Source organism: Hylobates moloch, unplaced genomic scaffold (genome assembly GCF_009828535.3).
Source record: "Hylobates moloch isolate HMO894 unplaced genomic scaffold, HMol_V3 SCAFFOLD_1, whole genome shotgun sequence".
Classification (NCBI taxonomy): domain Eukaryota; kingdom Metazoa; phylum Chordata; class Mammalia; order Primates; family Hylobatidae; genus Hylobates; species Hylobates moloch.
In genome coordinates this window covers 60,755,588-60,780,387 of record NW_026652276.1, presented here as the reverse complement: position 1 = coordinate 60,780,387, position 24,800 = coordinate 60,755,588, and the positions used below count along the sequence as shown (strand labels likewise).

At 35.6% G+C, this 24,800-nt stretch overlaps 1 protein-coding gene and 1 long non-coding RNA gene across 6 annotated transcripts in view; one reads left to right on the top strand and one right to left on the bottom strand.

Moving 5' to 3' along the window:
- The window catches only part of CERKL (ceramide kinase like), a 130,494-nt gene that overhangs the window by 77,426 nt on the left and 28,268 nt on the right, over positions 1 to 24,800 (bottom strand). The gene's annotated exons all lie outside the window — the stretch shown is intronic.
- Positions 13,337 to 23,317, top strand: LOC131383778 (uncharacterized). Its single transcript, XR_009214047.1, has 3 exons — positions 13,337 to 13,500; positions 18,936 to 19,150; positions 23,236 to 23,317. It is a non-coding gene; the product is annotated as an uncharacterized LOC131383778 (long non-coding RNA).

Genomic DNA, 24,800 nt, shown 5'->3' with positions numbered 1-24,800 from the left:
GGTCAGAAAATAATGATTGTGGAAAAGACCATTTCAATTGACTCTCAAAGTAGAAGTGTTTTAGACATTAAAAAAAGACTTCCAAAACTTCTGCTTTGGCCAGAAGTTTGGCAATATTATAAAAACAGTTGTGACCTCACTAACCCTGAGAGTCCCCGGACCACACTTTGAAAATGCTACTTTAACACATTTTAGATTGTTTGTTCCCCTCGATCATATTATGAAGTTATAGCCTTTTACAAACTCAACATTCCAATTAACTAAAATTCTTGTCTCCATTTTAATACTCATACTTCTCACAGACTGAACAGTGAGAGTCCCTTCAATCTAACTCCTTTGTTACAAACTATATATGTCTTTGAAAACAGCCCTTCTCTTACAAAAACAGTGTTTCAAGCTCATCTGGATTCCCCAAGAAGTCCTGGTTCCCTTAAGGAAGAATATATTGGAAACAAAAAGCTGGATAGTATATGCAGAGGAAACCAAACTCAGTCACAGCAAATCATCGGTGGTACACTTGCATCTGGTCAGCATATTATCAGTCATTTGCACCTGTTGAGCAAGTAGGCTTATGACCAGGGTCCCCAAAACGCTTGGGAGAAACCAGGGAAGTCTTGCACCCTTCCTCTACCCTCAAGAATGAAAGCAAGCAGGTTTACCAAAGGTCCTGAAAAATCCTCACCCTATGATGGACTACATGGGAAATACTGTCCTGTGAAGTTTAAGGAAGCTTGTCTTCCACATGGGGATGTTACTGGGTGTCTGCTTCACATAGGTGAATGCATATAGATAAGATGTATCTCTTACCCACCTTAAGAAAACTTGTAGACATGGTTATATTTGTGGGTATTTTCTAAAAACCAGCTAGTCAAACAATTAATAAAACTGAATATCTTTTCATTTCATTTTTTTAAGACACAGAGTCTTCTTATGTTTGCCCAGTCTAGAGTGGCATGGTTATTCACAGGTGTGACTGTGGTGCACTACAGCCCTGAACTCCTGGGCTCAAGTGATCCTCCTGCCTCAGCCTCCCTAGTAACTGGGACCACAGGTGTGCATCATCACACCCAGCTCACTTTTTTTTTTTTTAAGAGTTGCCTCTACACATGCTTTGCCTTATTCTAAATGGTTGTCTATTTTTTTTCTTACCAATTTTTAAAGTCCTTCAAATAATCTTGAAATTAGTCCCTTATTATATAGGTTGCAAATAACTTCTTCTAGACTAATTTTATAATATTAGTTATGCTCTTGTATCACATATAAATTTAGAGTCTCTTTTTATGTAGTCAAACCTAGAACAATAACAGCACAAAGGAAGGAAGCTGGGGGGTGGAGCGGGGTAGGGGGGTACAAACAGCCACTGAGGGAAAGAAAAAATGAAAGTGATGAAATAAACTGTTTTCACTTTTCATTGAAGTCCTGTACTTCAGTCTGAATTTAACATGTTTGTGCTTTACTTTACTTAACAACTCAATGACTATTCCAATGTAAAATATCTTGTAAATTGCAAATTTAAAGATACTAAACCAAGAGCCAACATCACACTTACTGAAATCCAGAATGATTTCCAAAAACAGGACAAGAATTTCTATTATTACTCATACCATTCAATTATTCTAGGCATTCTAGTCAATACACAAGGAAAGTAAAATAAAAGACAGTAATTGACAGAGTTAAGGGGAAAGGAGGAGTTGAAACTAACTAAAGATGTTATTTTTTTTTGTAAAATCCAAAATAATAAACTTAAGGCCATTAGGCCTAATAAAAAATATGCAGTGAGGAAGCTGGCTACAAATATGTCTACACCCAAGAAGAAGGTATAATGGAGATTAAAAAAAAATCCCATATCAATTAGCATATTATATCTAGGAATAAACTTAGCAAAATGATTCTAGACTCGTGTGGGATAAACAGCCATTCAAAATCTACTGAGAGACAAAGGACTGAATAAGTGGAGAAACAACAAGTTCCAAGATTACATATTTTCCATGCCAGTATTCTCTTTATTAATAACTACTTATAATAGAACTTCAATCAAAATCTCAGTGGTACTTTTTGATGTAAGGAATGGACAAGGAATCTCACGAAATATTTGAAAATTCTCTTGGAATAAATATATTACAGTAAGAAAATGTTTTAAACGCAATGAGGGGGCCAGGCACAGTGGCTCACACCTGTAATCCCAGCACTTTGGGAGGCCGAGAAGGGCAGATCACCTGAGATCAGAAGTTCGAGACCAGCCTGGCCACCATGGCGAAACCCTGTCTCTACTAAAAATAAAAAAATAAAAAATAAATAAAAAAAAAATTAGCCAGGTGTGGTGGCACACACCTGTAATCCCAGCTATTCAAGAGGTTGAGGCAGGAGAATCCCTTGAACCCAGGAGGCGGAGGTTGCAGTGAGCCGAGTTCGTGCCACTGCACTCCAGCCTGGGTGACTGAGTGAGACTCTGTCTCTAAATAAATAAATAAATAAATAAATAAAGTAATGAGGGGGAGTACACACCCTATCAGATATATTTGGTAAAGCGATTACAATAGAAGTTATCTAGGAATAGAGAAGTGAATAGATCAGGAAACAATTACACATTTAAAAATTCACTGATGTGATAATGGTGGCATCTAAGCTCTGCTAGAAATAGCAAAGGATGATTTAGAACTGACTAATCTTTTGTAAAGAAAAATAGGGCCCTATTTCATAATATACACCAATATTTGTAGATTAGAAATTTACGTAACCATAAACAGAAAAGCCCTCAGACACAAAGGAAGACAGAGATCAATATATTTAATGTTAAAATTATTGAATACCTAATAAAGACCTCTAAAGTTCTAAAGGCTCATAAAAAGTCATAAGCAAAGGCCAAATGGACAGAAATATTTGCAACATATGACAGTTACATGATCTATTTAATCAAGAAAAACACTTTAATGGTAAAGTACATAAAAGACCCAAGCAGGCATTTCACAAAAGAAGAAATGCAAATTGACCAATGAACATGTGAAAAAGTTCAATCTAATTAGTAATCAAAGAAATGCAAATTAAAACAACAAGATACCACTTTTTGCCTTTTAGATTGGCACAAGATCAAAAATAATGCTAAATTATGGTGCAACTAAAGGCAAGTAGCCCCAGTACTGGTGGGAATGCAAAAATGGTAATTGCTGGAGAACAAGTTGGGAATATGTATCAAAAGACTTTAAAATGTTAATTGCACTAATATTTATAATAACAAAAATATCTGAAGCAATATTCATGCTCTTCAACAGGAGAATGGTTGAATAAATCATAGTCATCTTCTGCAGCTCATAAATAAGTGAAATCTCTGTATTCTGGTCTGGAAAGACATTCATGCTAAAAGGTATGAAAAAGTAGAATAAAAGCAGTTACAAAGTAATCTGAGGGATCTGATCCTGCTTTTATTAAAGGAGATAGAAAGAAATCCCAGTGGAAAACACACAACAAATTTAACACTGGTTACCTATTACATATGCAATATGAGGTATGAAATATGAGACTAATTTTTTCTTATGAAGCTCCATATTTCCTTTCTTGTAATCAGAATTATAATTATTTTTAATGTAGAAAAAGAAAATTCTTTAAAATATACCTGGTTTTGATCCAGCAATTTACTTCCAGGAAGTTACTCTAAGGGATAAATATGCACAATTTAGCTAAAAGAATATTTATCCAGGCCAGGCGTGGTGGCTCACGGCCTGTAATCCCAGCACTTTGGAAGGCGGAAGTGGGCAGATCACAGGGTCAGGAGTTCGAAACCAGCCTGACCAACATGCTGAAACCCCGTCTCTACTAAAAATATAAAAATGAGCCAGGCATGATGGTGTGCACCTGTAATCCCAGTTACTCAGGAGGTGGAGACAAGAGAATCGCTTGAACCCAGGAGGCGGAGGTTGCAGTGAGTCAAGATCACACCACTGCACTTCAGCCTGGGCAACAGAGTGAAACTCCATCTCAAAAAAATAGTAATAATAAATACAAATACCTACTTACCCAAGCATTATTTGAGTGAAACTTGGAAACAACCTAAATGTACAATAATGGAGTATTGGTTCTGTTAAAAAAAAAAAAAAGTATATTCATATAACAGAAGGCTACTCAGCTATTAAAATGTAGAGGTCAGTGTAGTGGCTAATGCCTGTGATCGCAGTGTTTTGAGAGGCTGAGGCAGGAGGATCACTTGAGCCCAGGAGTTTGAGACCAGCCTGGGCAACATAGTGAGACCTCATCTCTACAAAAATAAAAAATAAAATAAACCCAATAAGCTGGGCATGGTGGTGCTTTCCTGTGGTCCCAGCTACTCAGGAGGCTGAGGTAGGAGGATTCCTTTAGCCCAGGACATCCAGGCTCCAGTGAGCTGAGATCACACTACTGCACTCAAGCCTGGGCAACAGAGTGAGACCCTGTCTCAAAAGTAAATAAAATGCAGGGCTGACTAGAAAGATGTTCCAAATAGTACAGCACATTTCCATTACTGTTTTGTATATATTTATAGAATACATATGTGTAATGCTTTCATATGCATGTATGAATATGCATATGAAAATTTGAATGGTAATGACACTGTAGTTTGCTTATATAAATGCCTAATTTGTCTTCAGTGAAAATATTTGTGATGGATTGAAAAAAAGATTGTTTCACTTGCTTATCCTAAAATAGTTTGATTAGTTTTAATTTAAAAATTTCCATTCCCTAAAAAATAAGGGTAGCTAATAATGAACATGTGTTACACACCAGACGCTGCTCTCTGTACTTCATTTGTATTATCTAATTTAATCTCTACAACAAAAACTAGATGCTTTTTCCTAAAAGAGAAGAAACTGAAGACGGAATGTAAGTAACTTGTCTGTGGTCATACATCTGGTAGGAACAGATCTAAGATTTGAATCCAAGCATTTTGGATGGTTTTTACTACAACTCGTTGACAACAGACCCATGTAAAGAACTTCTTCAAGGAAACAATCACTAACCCTCTCATCTGTTTTGTTTTTTATTAAGGTATAAATTACCAAAAAAAATTACAGATTTGTAACAGCATAATTCCGTGAGTTTTTTTAAGTATATGCACTCACATAATCACTATCCCAATAAAGATATAGAATTTTCCCACTATTCTAGAAAGCTCCCTCATACCACTCTCTAGTTATTCCCTCAGGACCATGATTTTGATTTTTACTATAGCTAAGTTTTGCCTTTTCTAGAACTTCATATAAATGTAACCATAAAGTATGTGCTTCTTTGTATCTGGTTTATTTTACTCAACTTTAAGGTTTTTAGATTTATCCACAGTGTTCTCATACTTAATTGGATTAATAAGTGTCAAGAAATTATACATATTAAATATTGTAAGATTAATAATGGACTTAAAAAAAAAAAACAATGTATGACTCTCCTTGGAGGACTTATTGGTCCCATCTTCCTCAATCTCCAACCACTTGCTAATTTTTTCTTCCAAATTATTTTTTAATTACAACTTTATTTTTTGCAGTTTTATTACAGTATAATTGACCAATAAAAATAATACATATTTCTGTATATATTACAATATAATTAACCACTAAAAATTGTATCTATGTTGTACAAGATATTATAAACAAAAAGCAGTATTTTTCTGATTCATATGGAAAATAAAATGAGGTACTGATACATGTTTACAATGTGAAATGATTAAATCAAGCTAGTTAACATATTCATTACCTCACACCTTTTTTTGGTATGTTGTGAGAACATTTAAGACGTAGTCTCTTAGCGATTTTCAGGTATTAGCAATATTCAAGTATACATTATTAGCCATAGTCACAATGCTATACAATAGATCTAGAACTTATTCATTCTAACTGAAATTTTGTACCTTTAACCATCATCTCCTTGTCTTCCCTCCCCTAGCTCTTGACAACCGTAATTGTACTCTCTGCTTCTATAAGTTTGACTTTTTTGGATTCCACATAGAAGTAAGATAATCTGTTTTTAAATCTAGCCAAACTTAAAACAGTAGGTGAATCACAGTTCTGCCTGTAGTCCTCAGGAAAACAGCAAGACAGCATATGTATAAACTAACTGAATAGTATTTCATCAGAAACTGGGGCTGCCTTCAAGGAGATGGGAAGTTAGACTGCAGCAACCCGGAGGACCCAACAGTGAAAATTCTGAAAATCCTTGTAAGGATCTGAGCAGTATTTCCTGCTTTGCCAGCTCAAGCTTCCAATCTCTACTCCTGCATTTGTGTACAGATCAAAATCTGAGGTTTTCACATGAATGGTCTTTTTGCCAATGTTACAAGAAGAAATTAAAAAGAAAAACTATAGGCTTAGAAGAAATATTTAGTTATTATTTGAAATTAGTAATTTCTTAATTCTTTTACAAATGTAAAACAATAGACAAATGTTCTTCAGCACTCCATTTTTCACAACAGTGAAACACCGTAAATCTCTCAGATGTCAATATCTCACATAGAAAATCTGATCTATTACTCATTTTGGCAATATTAACCATTTATGCTACATGAATAAATCTGACCAGTTCTAATCACAAGATGCACTTGATTTTGCATATAACTAGTTCCTAACATATATGAACATGTGTATAATATTAGTTTTAAGGAAAATTGTTTTCTCACTCTGAATATAGTCTTTGAGAATAAAACTTGTTAGTATTCTAAACAAGCTTAAAATGTTTTTATTTAAAGTCTTGAGCCATCTAAATATTGTTTAATGAGTTATCAGATTAGATGGTGCTTTGCTATGTCTTTGTATTGTTACTGAAGTTCTTATATGAGGAGTGGACCGGCTGGCTCCGTGAGGCCGTAGGCCCCTGGCTTCCTAGACTTGAGAGAGAGCTAAAGCAGGTTTCTAAGGTTTCTCAGGTTTCCAGCTGAAAAGCCCTCCAGCTAACTTCAGTGAAGGTTGAAGGTTCAAGGTTCTAGAGATCATCTGATAGGATCAGCTGAAATCTAAAAAGGTCTTTCTTTCTCCTCAACCCCCACTGCAAAACATTTTTTGGACATTCTTAAAATATACAAATACTATGGGAAACATGATTAAAGAGAAAAAAGGGAAAACAAATCATATTGAGAGAAAAAACTGTTGTTTCGGGTATATTTAAAAATGGACTTCTTATCTATACACCTTTGCGGTATCACCTTAAGAATGACTCAGACTCATTTTATTTTCCACATGAATCAGAAAAAAACTGCTTTTTGTTTATAAAATTTTACTTATAAATTTTTGAGTGCTGAAAAAATATTACATCTTTTATGTCTGCTTCAGTTTTCATCTACAAGATAACTACTCTGATTCCCATGCTAGCCACTTCTGCTACAGTACAAGTTTCTGCCAGAAATAAAAGCAATTGTTTTCCTAATTGTATGTAAAAGCTACATTTCCATATACAGCCCAATACATGCAGACAGTATAGTAAAACAGGAGTTAAAAAAAAAAATCACCGCATACTTTGGGGCATGTATTTTAAATATAACTTTAATTCTATCTTAATGTTAAAACATACCTTTATTGGTAAAAAATATGAAATGAAACTCTATTCATAAATTGATATTTGATATCAGTAGATAAAAATATAGAAATCATGTATTGACACTTTTTTGCAAGTTATGATAATTAAATCCTTATGAATGATATATAATTTTGCTTGGCGGCATGTGGTTTATTATTTGAAATCTACTGGTTCATTAGTATCATACTGGTTATAGCTAGTTGTTTCAGAACATTAACTGTCCTCTCACATTACTTACAGAGATACTGGGGACCATCTGCTCTTGCAAGGGACTTAAGTATACATCTACTGGGTATCATGCTATTTATTTAATTCAGCACCCACTTCCTATTGTTGTATTTTCTTGGGGGGAAAAGTCAACTTAATTACAGGGAATAAAGATAACCTCTCCTGGCAGGTTACCTTGTCACCATGAGAGCAAAGCGGGACCTGCTTAAAGTAGGTTACGGTGGTTAATAAGAAGAGCAAAACCAGCAAGACTTAAGAATATTTAGCAAAGGTTTAACAAAAATAGAACAGTGAATGGCACTTTTAAAAATATTACTGTAAGCCTCGGGCTTGTCTAAATCAATCTTGGCACATCTGTCTGATGTAGACCGTAAACAGGATTAGAGCTGGATTTATCTGCTTGGCGCTAATTGTGCTCACAGTTTCTGCACATGTCCACTTTTTAAAATACTGCCTGAAAAACAAGCCTGCCTGATAGATGGCTCCCACAGCATAGTGTATACACACTTACGGTATATTAGATGGTTAAGCAATATGATGCCTAACAATCTTTTTGGCTCTTCAGAATTGGTTATCTAATCCCCTAATTAAAAATACAAAATTCTGTTTGAATACACCACATACTGAGATAAATCTGTGAAGCAAGGGACCAATAAATTTAAATACACTTTAATTGTTAGAAGAAAACACAATTTAATTGTTAATAATCAGGTTAAACTAGGGTTTAAACAAATAGGGCTGCTCCTGTAGTTTACTGAAAACCCATCACAACATACTACTATCCTCAAGAATTATGACATAACATTTGTTAGCAGAAAAGCTTAAGTTCCTAAATACACACATATATCAAGAGTTACAACGAAGTAGGTTTCTTATCTAGTAAAAGAATTAGAGGGAAATTTTTGAACTTATTTTCAGAGAGAAAGACAGAAAATTACAGTCCAATTCGCAAATGTCACATTTTTATCAGATCAAATAAAAAATATTGAATTTCCAACTGCAATTTTTTTCCATTTAGTTATTTCTATCATGTGTAAACAGCTGAGATACTTCTTAAGAATGTAAGCATTTGAAGATATGCAGATATTTTCACGTGAAGTCTAAGATGAATTAATGAAAGTCAAGAATCTAAAATTTTTTTTTTTTTTTTTTTTTTAAGACAGAGTCTCACTCTGTTGCCCAGGCTGAAGTGCAGTGGTGCGATCTCGGCTCACTGCAAGCTCCGCCTCCCAGGTTCACGTCATTCTCCTGCTTCAGCCTCCCGAGTAGCTGGGACCACAGGCGCCCGCCACCATGCCCAGCTAATTTTTGTATTTTTAGTAGAGACGGTGTTTCACTGTGTTAGCCAGGATGGTCTCGATCTCCTGACCTCGTGATCCACCTGCCTCGGCCTCCCAAAGTGCTGGGATTACAGGCATGAGCCACCGCACCCAGCCTAAATGTTATTCTTTGAGCTTTAAAATATAGACAATAAAAATGCTAATCTTTAATACCTATGATGTAAAAGTGACATTAAAAATGTTAAATTACATGGTGTATGTTTAATCATAAATACCATATAAAATTGGTAAATTCTTTCAAAAAGAACAGTATAATAGAAAATGAGAGCTGTTTGACTTTCAGTCATAGACAATCTTCTAAAGCTTTTTTCTGGATATATGATTTATTCACATTCCAAATATCCTGGCTAGTTCTTAGAAATTAATTTTCCTAGATCTCTACCATTAATAAAAGGGTAGGTCTATACATATAGTCTTGTTTTATATAAACAAATATTCAGGAGAAATTGGTGAATTAAGTAAATCTTTTCAGTGCTTATGATAAACTAAAACACCTTCATCAGCAATTCTCAACGTGTAGTTTCGAAGAGTATACAGGGTAAAAATGATTTTTATAATAATACTAAAGATGTCATTTACCTTTCCTACCATATTAACATTTGCACTAAAGGTACAAAAGAAATAGTGGGTAAAACTCCTGGAGTGTCAGTATGAATCAAGGTGGAGCACCAAATTTTACTAATAATTGCTGCATTCTTCATTAACTCAAACTCAGTTTAAAAAATCCAGTTTCATTTAACTGTTCTTGATGAAGCAATAACACTTATTTTTTAAAAAATCTCCACCCTTGAGTATATTTTTTAAAATGTTATGGGCAATAACAATGGAAAGTATACATACAGCATTTCTGCTACAAATGGAAGTGGTGGTTTGCTCCAGGAGAAACACTTATATCATCTCAGTTGCAGCTGAACTAGCTGTTTTTCATAGAACACCACTTTTTACTTGAAAGATCAACTGACAGTACAGACTCTGGTATTCAGGCAGCAGCATTTGGTAAACATTTTCTGGAAAATGAACAAAGTGAGTCAGTCACTAAGGAAAGCAACTGAGAGCTTTGTCAATGATAAAATATAAAGTTTTGAGTAAAATTAGAATTTTGTAAAACTTGTAAGTGTGATGATGATCTTAACGGCTTTCTAATCTTAAAGAATTTTCTGATGAGACTGGCAGGGACATTAGACTTTTTTAAATATCCTATAATAAAATTTGTCGACATTTAGAAACTCTGTAATAGTAAATCAAATTTTCCAAAAGGCCAATACAGGATGTTATAAAATCATACATGGGCAAAATATCCATTCAAAGTACAAGACAGACCAATAAATTTTCAAATAGCAGACGACAATTAAATAGATATGTTTTCAGATTTCAAATTATAACCAGCCTTTAAGAAATTAGCACTTGAAAAGTTTTGCTATAGTATCAAAGGAGAATATCCACAATTATCTGAACATATTAAAAGATGTTTCCTTTTCAGCTACACATCTGTGTTAAACTGGATTTTCCTTAGATACTTCAATCAAAGCAACATATTCACAACAGACTGGATGAAGAAGCATTCTGAGATTTCAGCTGTCTTCTATTAAGCCAGAGTTGAAAAAACTCAAAGTCAAATACCACATGTTCTCACTTTAAGTGGGTACTAAATAATGTGTACATAGGAAAAGAGTGTGGAATGATAGACAAAGGAGACTCAAGAGGGTGAGAGGGGGGTGGGTGTTGAAAAATTATCTAATGGGTACAACGTATGTTATTTGGGTGATGATACACTAAATTCTCAGACTTCACCACTAAGCAATATATCCGTGCAACAAAATTGCACTTGTACCCCTAAAACTTACACAATATTTTTTTTTTTAGAAAAGGGAGATTTGAAAAAATTTAAAATAGAAGAGTGGTATTGCTTTTTTGATTTTTTTGGAAAATAGTTATTTTTAATAAAAATATGTTATTTATGTTAATATGCAATGAACTTACTGTTATTTTTATTTTTATTTATTTTTTTTGAGACAGAGTCTCACTCTGTTACCCAGGTTGGAGTCCAGTGGTGCAATCTCGGCTCACTGCAACCTCCATCTCCCTGGGTTCAAGCGATTCCCGTGCCTCAGCCTCCTGAGTAGCTGGGATTACAAGCGCCCACCACCACGCCTGGCTAATTTTTGTATTTTAGTAGAGACAGGGTTTCACCATGTTGGCTGGTCTCGAACTCCTGACCTCAAGTGATCCACCCACCTCAGCCTCGCATAGTGTTGAGATTATAGGCGTGGGCCACCATGCCCATCTTTTCGGTTATTTTTAAATAGTAAATATTTTTAATATCTATTTAATTTCTAATATAACAAATATCAATGGTTATAACTTAAATAAATGGTCTTTGTGGTTTTCAACGATTTAAGAGAATAAAACGGTTCTAAGACCAAAAGGCTTGAGAACTCCTGGTATATAGTCTTATAAAGACAGGCATAGCCTTATGAAAATTAAGCCTAAAATGGCATGATTTATGCATTGCATCTTTCTTCACCTTGTATTAAATACCTAAGATTTTATTACTAGATTGTTTTTACACCATCTATGCAACAAGTTCCTATTACATCTGAAACATCATGAAATAAAGCAATTTTAAATATTTCATATTCTATACCCCAAGTTCATCATGCAACGTGATTGGCTTTCATCATTTTCATCCATTTCAAGAAGGGCAATTTTGTTGAGATCATTTGTTCCTTGATTTTACTACCTACTTATGTATTTGCCCAGACCTTTCCTTTTATATGTCCACTTCCATCTCAGTCCCTCAAGAAAAACATTTATAAATGTATAGGGTTGGAGGAGGTCTCCAAGAATGGCACCAACAGAAAATATGACCTTAATGGATTCATCTTAATAAAAAACCTAGTCATTTTTTTTTTTGGCATTATCAGTTCAGCTACACATATCAGTTTGTATATACAGTTCATATATATCATACCAGATGATCTTTGCACCAATTCCTCCTGAGCCTCAGATTATGGTAATTGGCCCTTTCTCTAGCTTCTCAGCAATTCACTTCAACAATATCTTCATCATTATCTTTATCTCTAATCTCTGTATCCCAGCACCTAGCTTAATGCTTCAAACACAGGCTAGGCTTCCAATAAAAGTTTTTTATTGACTATATTTACTATCAATCAGAAAATCCCTTAATCACACTGTATACATTTCCACCTCTGGACCTTTGCTCCTTCATTTCCTAGCACATGGAAGGCCTTCTTGACTCCAGTCTTTTCAAATATTAACCAACTGTCGAAGCACACTGAGCCACTCTTCTAAACAATAACCTTCATTTCTCAGTCCCTCTGAACTCTTAAGGCCCACTACTACTCAGCTGACATTTAATCGCATATCAGAAGTTATTAACTTACCAGAGGGTGAAGGTTCAAAGGTCTTTGAAAGCCTTTAATAACTTGTTATAAAATACTAATTAAATGGTGGTTTTAAGATGGTGGTAGTGGGAGGGGTTAGAGAAAGAATAAAACTGTAGTAGTTCAAGGTACGTCCGAAAGTTTGCTTCTTTCATTTAACAAGTTTCAATACCTACTACATTCCAGGCACTTCTTTGTGTATATTAAAATGTTAATATTATTGTAACTGAACCTCCATGGGCAACTGTTGCTATGAGAACAAAGGAAAAAGTGCTTAAACCTTTTGTGGCCTGAACTTGCTGGACTGTAGGAACAGGATGAGATCTAAACCACAATGATGGTTTCTACTGCCAGGGTGTAAGGATTATGTCTGGGCATGGGCTTCCTTATTGGTAAAGGCCCTTACATCTCATAGTTCAACTGACTAATACTCTTTTTTTCCTGAGGACCTCAAGGATAGTCATACGTACTTTGCTCTCACCTTTGTCATTACTGTCAGCCAATGTAGTACCTCTGCACGTCAGATCCCATTACTTCCCAGCAGTCATGGTGAGGATATCGCACAGCCCTCTAAATTATCCAAAGGGTTCTGCTACTTAGAAACACTAAAAGTCTGACTTTTATACCATGCCCATTCAGTTATCCCCTCAATGCTCTCATTATTTGATCATAAGATGACAAAAAAGTATTCAGAACAACTGTTGAAAGTTCAGAGTATTTGAACTCGTCACAGGAGATCTGTGTTGCTGGAAGGGAGAAGAACCTTTACCTGAGAGATTAAAGTAATTGTTATTTTTACTTGAAGACTGGTCCTAGGACCAGGAAAGAGGTAGAAGAGATTCACCTAACAGCCTCTAGGATACCTGAACTCCTCAGTCTACCTTCCTGATGCCAGCAATGGGACCACTGTGGTCAGGGATCACTTTGGGGTGCACAGTGGCAGGGAATAGAGAGAAGATAAAAAGAAACTGTCAGAAACCTTGTTGACCGAACATCCAAAAGTAAGCTTCAAACACACATATAATTCAAGATGTTCTAAAAAGTATTTGTAAAACTTTATTTATTCGTATGATGAGTATTTTTAGGCCCAGACTTACTGGAGACAAAGGGAAGGTGATAAGCAATTTTAATATAGCTTATCATGGTTTGATTTTTAAAAACAACATTCAAGACAAAGGTCATGTTTATTTTTAATATGCTAGGCAAATGGGGGATATGAACCTTTCATTTCCACAATTAAAAGAATATAGTCGACAAATATATTTGGTTTTCATTTTTGCCATTGAAAAAAGATAGTTAAGTAAATCAATAAGAATTGTTTCCACAAGAAAGAAAAATTACAAGGAAATTACTTATAAAATGTAGTCAAATTTCCTAAGTCTCGAAGTTATTTTCAGTTGGACTTACTCAAAATGTAAGGAAAAAATTTAAGTCTTAATAAAATTGTAAGTCTTAATAAAAACTTTAAATTTTAATAAACACACATATACTTCACAAATTATGCCAGTCAGCTGATATAGTTTAGGCTCCTAGTCACATGAAATATGATACCCTACCAACATATTTGAAGTAAAACAAAATTTTAACCATTTTGGAGTAGAAATTAGAGGAAGTCAATTTCATTGAAAAAGACTTAAATTGATTCAAAGAGTCTGATGCTAAAATAAGCTAAATGTTTATACCTTGGCATTCTACATAGATGGTAATTATACAAGTGTGTCTCCACTTTATAATAGTTTTAAAATAATAATTTCTTCTCCATGTCCTTCATCATAACACAATTACTACCGCATAGTTAGTACTATGATAAGCCAAAATTAAAGGTGAAGTTGAGAAAGTATTATCTGATGAGAAAATTTTAGAGAAAACTTAAACATTCTAGATCAAGTACTTTATATACTTAGGTACATTATGTAGCAATGTAATCAATGTAAAATAGCTTACAGGATTACAGCAAGCCATCTTCTCCTCCGTGCTGTAATACTGTCAGTTTTTTTTTAGAAAGATAAATTTGATATCAATACGATGTGACACAACTGCATCAAACCTTAATTTCACTCACAGTAAGAAGTCACAGGATTAAATAACACTGTGCAGTCTTTTAGAAAAGTTTATTGCTTCCAGATGGATTCAAGTTTCCTTTCAGCCCTGATTACATCTAATATGCACAGGGTGCCAACATTATAAAGGACAGAGTCAAAAATATCATTTATATAGATAGCGAGGGGTGGAGCAGGGGGAACTCTGGCTTCTAAATAGGTTCTGCTAATCAAGTCTTGACTATTTTTAAGAAATCATAATAAGCATTTAATGAAAAACAAACATCATACTATATAAATGTCTTCAATAATGGCTGTTCCACAGAAAAACACAAATCTACAGCAAAGTAGCCATAAAATGACTCCTAGCTCAAGCCGCATGCTCTTTGCCCCCATGTTGGGCTGTGCCATGTGTCACACCACATGGGGCTTGCTACCAAGATGTCCACCTGTGCCTCTGTGGCAGAAGAGGCATCCATTTTTATTTCATTTAGTAAGAGTACTATTGAATATAAGCCACTGCAATCAGATATAAAGACCTTCAAAAATAGTGACTACTCAAAGGCATGTTTGCTAACTTTAAGGCTGCACACAAATGACCACTTATATTTAAAAGAACATTTTCTTATGCAACTGAAGTATCACTAACAAAATAAATGAAGTCTTTTTCATTTATTTCATTATTTCATTATTGAAATATATTTCACGTATTTCATATATTTCATTACCCCCAAAAAAGTACTCTCCATAATGCAAATTAAAAAATAAAATCACATCCATTCTATCTAATCTTGGGGAGAAAAACAAAAATGACTGAAGGATTTCAGTCAGTAGATCAGATGTCATCTTTTAAAAATATAGTAGAACTAAGAATACTTCTATATTTCCCATTTTCTTAAAAATTGTTCAAATGTTACCCTGAAAAATTTATACAAATTACAAAGTTGATTGAATATAAATGTTAAACAATTTATTACAATTCCTTAAAACAGATTAGCAATTTAAATACAATTATGGTCCCAAAGCTCTAAAGAGGAGGAAAATGATTTCTAGAAATACATAAAGTCTTTCTTACTGTAGAACTGTTTGAGAATGTGGGACTACAATAATTCCTGCTCATGCCTAACTTTCTCCTGTGGAGTACACTTAAACAAAACTAAGACAAATATCATTATGACACTTTATTACTCATAATTCTTTAGAGAGACTAAGTTCCTCTATGTAAGGAAAGTGAATGCTAAAATTTCAGGTGATCCTCACAAAAGTTTTTCACTATCTTGTATTTTCGATTAGTTCCATAAGTGATACTTAAAATGAATGTAGTAAAAATTTTAAGTAGATTGAAATAGTGATAATATCTTTCAACTACCTATCAACTGCTTAAAAATACTTGAAGACACAAGGTGATCAGAAAAGGATGAAATTACATTAAAATGTAACTTGAAGTTACAGGCCAAATCAATAACAGATCAATAAAACAGAGTTCAACCAGTTAGGCTACCAGGAACTAAAATGGATAATGGATTTTATATCAGCACATGAGTCATCCATTAAGTATTTCACATATCCCTAATAAGTGTTTAACTATCCCTTATCAAATAGTACTTTGTTTCCAATAGTGATTATTCTTAAACTGGCCACTGTCTTCTAAATAGTATGTATTTGAGTGAAAAAATGATTTGAGCGTCACTCTTTCAATATCATTAATTGGAAACTTTCCACATGCCAGTCTTGTTCTACACAGAGAAGCCTTTTAGACAGAGATCTTCCTTGACTACCCAATAAATAATCACTGAACAAAGACTGGAACAAAATAAGGGAGCATGCTGTGTAGGTACAGGTCTAGAATCTCTCATCTGCAATTCTGAAATCCCCAAAGCTCCAAAAACTTTTTTTCTTAAGTCATTTGGCAGCAAATCCTGAGCTGACCTCATTCTGCAGCTGAACTGATAATGAGATTTGAGTCTTTACTCATCCCTCTTAGCATGGGCATTCTTAATGTTTCATTCAGAAATATTGTTTAATTATGAAACGCCACAACAAACCAGCTGTGAGTGTTATGTAATATATTATATATACCCCATTTTAGCTCTCTAAAATCAGTAAATACCTGAATTTTAACACATAGCTGGTTCCTAGGGTTTCTGGACAAAGGGAACAGTAAACATCAAGGTCCTGTGACAAACGCATACTTGGTGTGTTCAAGGAATGGTAAGATGTGGCTGGTGCTAGTGAGAAAGCAGGAGAGGGCTAAGACATAAGAGTAGAGGGCTCAGGCACAAGTATCCCACGTGGGGTAATATAGACTACATTAAGGACATTGGATTTTATGCTGAACATGCAGAAGAACGATGTGCTCTAATGTACACTTTAAAATTAATCTGGGCCAGGCATGGTGGCTCATGCCTATAATCCCAACACTTTGGGAGGCTGGCCGAAGGATTACTTCAGGCCAGGAGTTCAAGACTAGACTGGGCAGCAAAGGGAGACCCCATCTCTAGTAAAAGTTAAAAAAAATATATTAGTCAAGTGTGGTTGTGTGCCTGTAGTCCTAGCTACTGGAGAAGCTAAGGCAGGAGGATCACTTGAGCCCAGGAATTAAAGGCTATAGCGAGTTATGATCACCACTGCATTCCAGCCAAGGCAAAAGTAAGACCCGATCTTAAAACAAACAAAAACAAAATTGCTACATGGAGAACAGACTGATGGGGGACATGGTTGGACAGACACGACTCCAGATGAGAAATGAGAGTGTATAATACCAAGTGGTGACAACGATGCTGCTCAAACGTAGATGTATTTCAAAGGAAGAGGCAACAGGATTTGTTGATGGGTTGGATGTAGAATGAAAGACAAAGAGTGGAATGTAGCAGGTCTCCAAGTGTTTTTGGTTTGGACAATCAGAATAATGAAGTTCCCACTTACTGAAATGGGAAAATCTATAGGAGGTACCTATTTAGAGGTTATAGGAGAAAATGTGGAGTTTGTTGTAGAACATAAGTTTGAGAAGTTTATTAGACCTCTAATATTTAAGTAGAAGATTTATAAAACTGGAATTCAGAGGAGAGGTCTAGACTAGAGATATAAATTTGAAAGACATGAGCATTTAGATAGTATTTGAAGCCAGAAACTAGAGAACGTCCAACCAGGGAAAGAACAGAAACAGAGACAATAAGAAGTCAGAGGACAGACATGGGAAAATGAGAATACCCAAGAATGGAGACTGGGAAAAAGCAGCCCGGTGGGGTAGGAGGAGAACCAAAAGAATGACATCCAAGAAGGTAGGTGAAGAAAGTTGTATCAAGGAGCATATGTGACTACTTGTCAGACTCTTAATAGGTCAAGTCAGATGAGGACTGACCTTGACGAGTGAGCTGTAGAGTGACAGGGGTCAAGTCTGACCACAGGAGATTCAAGAAGGAATGAAAAACAAAGTGAATGTGTAAGTTATCTAGCTAGAAAGTTGGGGGGTGGGGTGAGCAAAAAAAAAAAAAAAATGGGACCGGGTGCTCTACAAAGATTAGTTCAGTTAATCCTCACGACAGTTCTATAAGGTAGAAATCACCTCACTTTACACATGAAAATGTAGAAGATAAATGGTATGCTATGTTTTAAATGAGAATGTTAGAATTTGATAGCAAGTATACCTCATTATCAAAGTTTATCCTCTTATACTACCACACAGCTTCCTACCAATTTACCATATAAATAAATATGATAAATTTATTTATCATAATATTGAGAAAATGGTATCGTGTTCCCACAAAGGACACTGGTGTAGGAAGAGAAAGCCTTAGATTTAGTCCCCAACTCTGTCACCAATCTTGAGGGAAATGCTTTCACTTTTCAGCCTGACGGGTCATTCCTAAAACAAGAGGATTAGAATAGATGCATTCATTCATTCAACAAACATTTGTTGAATCTCTATGTGCTGGAAACTATTCTAGGAGTTAGAGAAACAGGGGCAAACAAAACAGAAACTTACCCTGTGGTAAGAAAAATGATATTCAATTTAATCCAAAGTTTCTTCCATGCCTAAAATACTATATTGTTTAATAGACAAAAATTCTGTTCTATGTAGTGCAAATAAGTTTAGATTCATTGTGTCACTGAATGCTCACTACACCATAAACTGGGTGCCATTATTATGATCTCATTTTACAGATTGTGAGGAGGGACAGATAAGCTTAGAGTTTAAATAGCTTGCCCCAGTCTCAAGAGTGGCAAATTCCAAATTCTAACAGATATTCTGACTCCAAAAACCACCCTTCAATTACTTTAAAAAGTATAGTAATATACTATTATAATACTTCATTTGACTGGTGTTTACCTCTCCTTTCCTGTTATTTTACTTTTTTTGATGGATGTCTGAATGTTCAAAATGGAAAACAATGAAGACTAAGAGAAAAAGCAAACAATAGAGGAACTGCAGTAGAAGTGAACAGCGATATTTGCTTGAAAAAAACTCAAGAAAAACCAACGTAGTGGAGTAACAAGAACAAAAAAGAGATCTGAGAAGGCACAGGAAGGAAAGAACAGCCACCATTGAGATGGTAGCTCTGATCAGTCACCCACTGATGCCACACACCTAATTGTACAGGACAGTTAGCAGGTAGGTCAACCACAGCTCACCAGGTTTGCTCTATCAGAGGGGACTGGCTTCTCCTATTCTCTCCCAAATGACCCAAACATGTTGTCCATTTAAGAACCCTACCAAGAAGCCAAACTTCTAATGAGTCTGACAAAGTAAATACGCTCCCTAAATTCCTCAGAAAGGAAATCAAGGTACTGTTTGATACATTTTGGTATGATCACGTTAAAAAGGAAAGCAATTCTTGAGAGTGGGTACCGGGGAAAAAGGAGAGATCCTTATACAAATCAGAAGAGGATAAAAGATGCAGGGATGAGTCACTGGCCTTACTACCAGAGAGGTCATCTTCTGATTTTCAGCAGACAACCAGCATCTGGCTCTTGCCTTTGGACCAGGGATCTCCAGCCAGCACTAGGTCCACACGGACTCTCATTGGCTGGAAGCCAGTTTATCGTCCCTAGCTTTCAACATAGAGAGGTGATATGACAGTAGCTGGATTTTCCTTTTTGAAGAATTATTCTTATAATACAGTATTTGCCCCTAATAGTCTGAAGATATTTAGAGATCATATTGGTTTCATATTGCTTGTAGAGGCAAGAAACGTTTTCTATCAATAATCTATTTAGCTGCAAAATTTGAGTGTCTCTTCTATGCCAAGTGTTTTCTGACCTAAATATTGAGGATTTGAGGTTGATTAAATATGGTTCTTTCCCTGTAGCAGTTTGGTACAATGGAGAATGGAAACTAACCGTCATGAGGACCTTCACCAAATTCTTATTTTCAATTTACTGCCTTACAAAAGGGGGCATCCTGAGTGCCTCCTAAAGCAAACTAGGAAACCCTCATTGGTAAAAAGGTTCTACTAAGAAATTTACAGGATACATTAAGAGGAGAAAAATAGAAATTGAGAGATACAGAAAATAATAAAAACATATAATTGAAATAAGAGCAAGAAGAAAAAATTACCAGGAGTTGCCTCATGTGATGCTGCTACTCTTGCTGTTCCTAGGGAGGAATAAATCTTTTCCCAAACATTTTGGGGAAATCTATCAAATTCCATTTGTACTCATCCTAAAAACTTTTATGTGTCCTAGTCACAATGCAAAATTCTTTACCAATTCCAACCCAGGATAGGATGAGTATTTCTTTTGATGAAAACTAATAATCATGTAGTGGGGAATAGAAATTTGATCACAGTCATCTGGTTTCATTACCTTGTGGTTTTCCTTTGGATCCTGAGAGTTCAGCTGTGGAAATACACAGACTTTGCCGAAGAGGAAAACATTCCCACACTCCATGGCTGTAAGGAACACTGCATACATCACTGTCCTCAGTACTAAAACACTAGATGTTGTGACAGCACACCAGCCCTGAAATGTGCCACTCTTATTAGTCACCATCTTTTCTTAACAGATGGCAAAACTGTGCTACAGCAATATTCTACTGATGAAGGAGCTGTTAGGAATTAGAAACTAGGTGATAGCACATTTATAAGATCATCACCAACAACAAAAAATACATGCTGATCATTAAGATATGTAAAATAAGATACATGACAGGAATCATTTAAGAATATTCTCAAAACATAAATGTCTTGTCCTGAAGGTTTCATTTGTGTTCAGAATATTTTTTTGTGTTAAAAAAAAATTAGATGACCTTGGTAGTAACCGGCTATTTAGACCATGACCACTGACAAACTCTTATTTAAGCTTCAGACTGCAAAATGCAACACTGCCAACTTCAGAAATTTTTGTAAGGGTGACTTTGTAGCTGCTTATTTAAGAAATAGTTTGCAGAGTGGTTCTCAAACTGACCTCCAGATAATTCTCCATAACCCAGTCCTAAGCAGCTCTGCCTTACTTTACCCACTGGGAGAGGAGAAAGAGGGTGTTTTAAAATGGCCTTGGAATGGAAGAGATAATACAGAAAGCACTGTTTTAATACAGTCATTGGTAAAAATAACTATGGATTTGTTTCAAAGAGCTGCTGACATGCTTAAAGATCAGAGATCAGTTCATTTGTTTGAAATGCTCTATTTTCAGTGGGCATAAAAAAAGGCAGTAACCCCCAAAGATTAGTCCAAAGCCTCAGTATCAATATACATATTAGGATTTGGAATCCTGGAAACCTCTTCCAAAAAGCTGTTCAAAGAACTTTCAAATAATGAAATTGACATCTTTTCTGCTCTTCAAGGGGATACATGAGCTAAAGTTTATGCAAGTTCATTTTCCTTTTAATGTACGTATTTTAGAATTATATGTTGTAATATATGCATGCAGTTACCACCTACACAAGATTATTATAATCTAACCCAAGTAATTACTGCTGAGATCAGCAAGTTAATGCCCTTTGTTTGCCAAATTTTTGTTTCCCCAAGAACAAATCCCACTCAATAAAGATGTGTTTCCAGGATACATATAATTATGCTGGGTACAACATCTGTTGCTTTGCATTTTCAGAGCCTTACCAAATCAAGATAAGAACACGCTTCTATGTCTACTTTAGGGAGAATGACTAGAGTAGTAAAAGCTTAAATACTCAGAAGATTTTTCAAAAAGCAGTATCCATCAAAAACAGAAGCAAATTCTAATTTAACTATTTCCAAATTGAATTAACTCATTTTAGTCCTTATCATCTTTTAACATGATTATATCATTTTTCAATATGATTCAATAATCCTGAAAATTATCTTTCCTATGATTTTATATAAGAATCTTAGTTCTACTAACTTCAACCTCAGTTATTTTTCAGAAGCAGAATGCCTAACCAAAAAAAAGGTAATCACTTATGATCAAGAACAGCAGAAAAATAATATTGGTGCCCTCTTTTCTGGTATTTCCTCTCAGGAACACAATGGATTTAGATAACAGGGCAGTGTTGCACTTTTAAATGTAGGTCAGTATTCTGATTGTAGTAGGAAAGTAAATGCTCAGACTTGAATAAAGTAGGGTAATAGCCACCTAAGTCAATTTTCTGCATGGCCTTTTAAGGTTGCCCCCAGCAACCTGATAATCCTAAGAACTTTCAATATGGAAGGTAATTACTTATTGGCAAGATTTATCAAGAAGACACAAAATGAACACTGATTTCAGTACCAAATATGAAATAAACATGTAATAAACGGGGGGGGGGGTTCTGACACTACTCTCTCCTCAAACATTAGTAGTCATAGGCAAAAAAAAAATCTCAATTATGAATTCATACTTTCAGAAAACTTTAAAACAAGCAAATTTATGACATCGTTAGTGAGATTCAGATGTATTTCACTATCTTTGAGAGCTACTACTGCTATTTCTCCTGTCCATATAACTATTATTTGTGCTACATTTAGACTGATTAGATTGACCAAGTTCCACAGGGTTAGGGTTGAGAAAACCTACTTAAAATGTAAAAAATTACCCATCTTTCCAAGCCATTTTAATATGTTCCTTCTCACTTAACAATTCTTTATTTCTTGGTGTTATATATCATTTTTAAGTAATCACACCTTAACCATTGTCTTGAAAAAACAAAAAAAAACCACAGGAAGCCTCACCTCACTATTAATAGGAATTTAAGGGGAAGAATAAAACCTACTTTTTTTTTTCTTTGAGACACATTCTCACCCTGTAACCCAGGTGCTCATTGTGACCTCTGCCTCTTGGGCTGTAGCGATCCTCCAGCCTCAGCCTCAGCCTCTTGAGTAGGTGGGACTACAGGTGAACACCACCAAGCCCAGCTAATTCCCCCACTCCCCGCCGCCCACCCCCTCTAGAGTTGGGGTTTTGCCATGTTGCCCAGGCTGATCTTGAACTTCTGGGCTTAGGCAATCTACCTTCCCTGGCCTCCCAAAGTGCTGGGATTACAGGTGTGAGCCACCACACCTGGCCAAAACCCACTCTCAAGGTTGGAAAAGATTCAGTAAAGGAGAACTATAGCAAATCACCTGTTACGGACTGACTTGTGTTCCCCTAAAATATGTTGAAGCCCTAACCCCCAGAGTGACTATATTTGGAGACAGGGCCTTAAATAGGATAATTAGGTTAAATGAGGTCATAGCATAGGGTCCTAATCCAATAGGACTGGTGTTCTTACAAGGAAGACACCAGAGATCTCTATCCATGCAGGCAAAGAGAAAAGGCCACGTGAGGATGCTGTATGAAGGTGGCCACCTGAAAGCCAGGAAGAGAACCCTCTTCAGAAACCAACCCCAGTGGCACCTTGATCTTGGACTTCCAGCCTCAAGAACTGTGAGAAGATAAATTCCTGTTCAAGCCTCCTGGGCTGTAGTATTTTGCTATGGCAGCCGTAACAGACTCCTACACTATCCTGCCTTGACTTATCTTCAGTTTTAATTTCTATTTTAGCATCTCTGAATTTTCTTCAAAGGGTGACCTGATGTCGTATTGCCATATCAAGGAAAACATGGCAAGCAGAGAAACTGATTGTAACTTTTTTCATTTCTGTGTTCCAATATTTCCAAATGTGGGCACTGAAGAATATTTAATGCAAATGAGAGAAAAACCAAATAATTTCTTAGCTTATTAATTAGAATGCCAGATTATATTGGGAGGCCATTGAATTATTTTAGGTGGGAATTAGTCAAGATAGCAAGGGATGCAATATGGTCTAGGGAGTACAAATGAAGGTAACTGAGAACTTTGTGTAAGATTTGAAAGCACCACTTACAAGAATTTCTCATGCTGCCCACTTGAAGGGAAAAGACGAAAATTTCTCAAGTCTTCAATATTTTTACTCCCAGGTTTTCATTGGTTCTTTAAAAGTCTTTTTTTTTTAATACTTTCTTAAAAATTGTTTTATTTTTCTGGTTCTTTAAAAGTCTTGTGATTGAACTAGAACCAGCGCTTCTCAGAGCTTCCAAACCCAGGAGAAATCAGCATAGCTATACACTTGGAAAGTTAAGAGTCAAGATTAGCCCAGGACTAAGTGGAGAAACAGGTTCACTGGAAAAGGTTCATCAAAGCCCAGAGGCCAACTAGAAAAATGGCCCTTTAACCACTTCACATCTCATTGCCTTTACACCCCTCCACCCCACCTTCCCCCATGCTACTGCTGCTTTTTGCATCTTATACCCCTCCATACCACCCCTCTTCGTGCTAATGCCGCTTTCCACGTGACCTCTGTCCTAGGAGCTCATGCTCTCATTTAAAGGGTTTGAAGGGAGGGCTTGAGGAAGGTCCCATACGGAGGAAAACTTTGCCTCAAGCAAAGCGCTCTCCCCTTTTACCACCCACCCTGCTATTTATCCTCTTCAAGGCCCACACATGACTTAAGAGTCTCAGAAAAGGGCTCTCGAGTATGGAAAGGGGAAAGAGAAGGAAATGGGAATAGAGTTTATTCTGAGAGTTTCCCTAAAGGTAACAGAGCTGGGCTGTCACATTTTGCTTTTCCCTATGTCATTTTTACCCCAACCATTTTGTTAAACTAAACCATCTGTAGATATTAAAATACCATTTTCAGGAAAGCATTTATCTGAAAGAAGAAAATATATAGTACTAAATTTAGTATTTTGAGTACAAATTTAAATAAAACTATGTAAACAGTGAGTTTATTTATATTTCTGAATAATTTATTGCAAAGATAAATACATCACTATTTTAAAAGTGTTTCCAGTTTGTTGTTTTTCACTAGTTTTTGTATGTTTGCCTTTGCCAAATCTAAAATTCTCAAC